This window comes from Terrapene carolina, unplaced genomic scaffold, assembly GCF_002925995.2.
Source record: "Terrapene carolina triunguis isolate 2854851 unplaced genomic scaffold, T_m_triunguis-2.0 Scaffold833, whole genome shotgun sequence".
Taxonomy (NCBI): domain Eukaryota; kingdom Metazoa; phylum Chordata; order Testudines; family Emydidae; genus Terrapene; species Terrapene triunguis.
In genome coordinates, this window is record NW_020665184.1 from 3,757,291 (window position 1) to 3,760,765 (window position 3,475).

Consider the following 3,475-nt stretch of genomic DNA (forward strand, 5'->3'; position numbering starts at 1 on the left):
GCCCCCCGCCTTCACTGCTCAGCCCCCCAGCCCAGGCACCAGGGCGGGACGGTGCCCCCTGCAGCCCCAAAGGGTCCGCAGCCCCCCGCCCTCCTCCAGTTCGGGTCTGAGCCCAGCCGGGCCTGGGCTGCTAATTGCGATGAACGGACCGTGGGGTCCGGTGGGGATTAATGTGGCTGCGCCTTAAACACCCCGGAGCCAAGACGGGGGGACGCGTCCCTGGGCGCCCCTGACCCCCCTTGCCGAGCTGCCCCGGTCCCCCCGCCCTTCCCGGCTCCGACCCTCCCCCAAAGGAGGGGGTCCCTGGACCCGCTGCGGGGTCGGTTCGGGTCTCTGCCCTGTGAAGAATAGATCCGGTTTGGGGCAGGTAATGGCGGGGAGGGGGTGAGTGTAGATTCGGTTTGGGGCACTTTCACGCTTTACCCAGCTTCGGTTTGTTACACAAATCGGATTAACCCGAGCCCAGCGGATCCGGCCTGTAACGACCGTCGCAAATCGCCCGGTCGCTGTGCTCGGGCCCTATCCATTCCTGGGGGGGGGGATCCTGCCCTTTGCCCCGCCAGCAGCTCGGTGAGAGCCAGCCACGTCTGTGTCCTGAGCTGACCGGTCGCGGTCTCGCGTGGAGTCTGTCACAGACACTCAGACCCCTCACCCCCGCCGGCCGGACTCTCCACAGGTCCCGGGCCCGGCCCGCTCCACTGCCTGCTCGCTGCGGGTGACCCCCCGGGCCGGGATATGGCCCTGTCGCACTATAACGCCTGGCAGGAGGTGGGGCAGTGGCATCGCGGTGACCCCACAATCCGACGGGGACCGCAGCGCGGCCCCTGGCCCGGGACTCCCCGCGCCTTTCCCCTGGAACAGGCAACCAAACGCCTGGTCTGGGCCTGCCCCGGTCTCTATAGACTGACTGCCGGTCTGTATAACCCGACCCCAGGCTTCTCCCGCTGGGCCTGGCCAGAGCCCCACGTCCACCGCGGACCCTTCACCCTCCTGCCCGCCCCGGAGCAGATCTGCGCTCGGGTCTCCCGCCATGAACCCCGCTCGCTCCGGCTCGGAGACACCGGAGCTGGCTTCACTTCGAATTGATGCGTGTGATCGATCCCCTCGGGCCGATAGGAAACGCCCCGCCCCGGAACAGCCCTTTAAAAACTCCTCGAATTCGGGTCTCCCTGTTGCCCCCTGCGGAGCCCGGGCCCCGGGGGCTGCAGAGGCGGGTGGGCGAGGCTCGCCGGGGACCCAGGCGCTGGCCTCTGAAGCTCGCTGGCTCTGGGGGTGGGGGCGAGGCGGAGGCGGACGGGGCCCGGGGAAGCCCTGGCAGCCTGAGCCGGGCGCTGGGCATGGACTTGTTGTGCCTGGGAGCAGCAGCGCTACTGTCTCCCCCGGATCCTGGCCTCAGACAATAGGAGCCCCCCGCCCCCCGTTAGCAGCTGGAGCGGCCGGGGAAGTCTCTGGCTCTGACCTCGCAGCCTGCGCTGGCCCAGCCGCCAAGCCTGGTAGGTGTCGAGATTTTTGTCTGTTCTCCTGCCCGCGCCGCTGCGCACGGGGATGGGTGCACGGGCCGGGGGGGCACCCATGGGGCGGGGGTCTCAGCTCAGAGGTACCAACTTATCCATGGTGTATGGAGACCCTGGGACCCAGCTCCCCTCCTGGCCGGGCTCATCCGCCCCCCAATTTCCCTGGCACTGATTGGGGATTGAAAATCCCCAAAGGCTGCAACACCCGCCCCGCCCCAGCGGTGAGGGGCGCTAGCCAGCTGCGTGCTCTGCCCGTCCATCCCAGGCAGGTTCTGGGCTCTCCGCGGAGCCGGGGGGAGAAATCTCTGCTGGGGGGCGGGGGTGTAAATCCCCACGCGCGGGCGGAGCAGCCCCGAACTCCCGGCTCCACGGAAGCCAAGAACAGAAACTCCCCTGGACGTGGGGGGAGCCAGGCTCTCACCCCCCGCTATTAGCGCTCGGGGGACCCCGCGCCCGGAGAGCGGGGACAAAGCCGGGCTCGCATGCGGGACCCGGACCCGCCGCGCAGCCAGAGCCCCCGCCAGCGGGCAGCGACCCGCCCCCGTCTGCGGGCAAGTCCCAAAGAAACGAACGGAGCCGAGCCGGGAGCGAACCGGGGGTTCGGCCGCTGGAACCGGGCGGGCTCGCTAGCGAGGGGAGCCCGGCGCTCGCCCCGGAATTCCTGCGGCGCAAAGCGAACCCCGCGGGCCCGGGAAGCTCGGCACGAAGGACACCAAAGCGCCGGGAATTGGGGCAACGAGCCCGAGACACGAGCGAAATTTCGTGGGTTCCGATTCCGCGGCCCCGGCCCGGCCCCGTTGTCCGGCGAGCGGCGGCTGCGGGGCCGAAGGGAAGGACGCGCTGCAGGTGATTGCGGCTCGCCGGAGCGGGGCCGGGGGCCAGGGGGCGGCCGGGGGGCTGCGGGGAATTTGCCCGGCCGGGGCCGGCCGGGGCGAGCGGGCTCCGGGGCGCAGGGGCGGAGAATTCGTTGTGGTTCCATCCAAGCGGCTCCGCGGGGCTCGCTCGACCCAGCGGCGCCGGGCGGGTCGCGAACCAGACCCGCGGGCATCGAGCCGACCCCAGCGAGCCCCGGCGGGGGAAGGAGGCGCCCGCGGGGCGCTGCCCGCCCGGGATCGGGGCGGGTAAAAACCCACCTCGGCCCGGGGATTAAAGCAACAGGCGCAAACGGGGGGTGGGTTTCTCCCCTTCCCAGGGCTGGGGGCAGAGAACCCCACATCCGAGCCCGTTATCCGCCCCACGTCCGACCCCGTTATCCGCCCCATTCCCCACCCCACATTTAGCCCATCTTATTCCCCCATTATCCGCCCCATAACGAACCCATCCTGCCCCATAACTTGCCCCTGTAACCTACCCCACCAGCCACCCCGTCTTTCCCCCCGCCCCCCAATCTGCCCCATCCCGGCTCCATAACCCACCCCGGCTACTCCGCTATCTCCGGGGCCGATCCATAGCTCGCGGGGGGCGGGGGTGAGCCGGGGTAACCTCTGGGGGCTCTTCCCCCACACGGCTCGAGGATCCCGGAGGTCGATAATGGTGGCGGGGGAGGTTCTTTATTGCCCAGAATAACGTAAAGATTCGCGGGTTAATTTGTGCGGTGGGAGAAGGGGCGGACGGACCGGGGGACATGGTGAGCTGTGGGGGACAGACGGGGAACAGGAGGCGCTGTGGGGATGGACAGATGGGGGCCATGGGGGGGAGTGGGACGGGTTGCAAAGGCCGGGGAAGGCTGGGGCGGCCCAGGACTCCGGGGCTGGGCTCCGCGGTCTCCTTTCCTGGGGGTGTCTCCCCCTCCAGCTCAGCTCCCATCCCGGGAGGTTCCGCTGAGAAACCCCCTCCCCTCCAGCCCAGAGGATCTTCCTTCCCTGTGCCCCGGTTACCTGACCCCTCCCCAGGCCCAGGCAACCCCCGCCGGTACTAACCCATCCTCTCCCCCACCAGGTTCCCCCCAGCCCGGCTGGAGC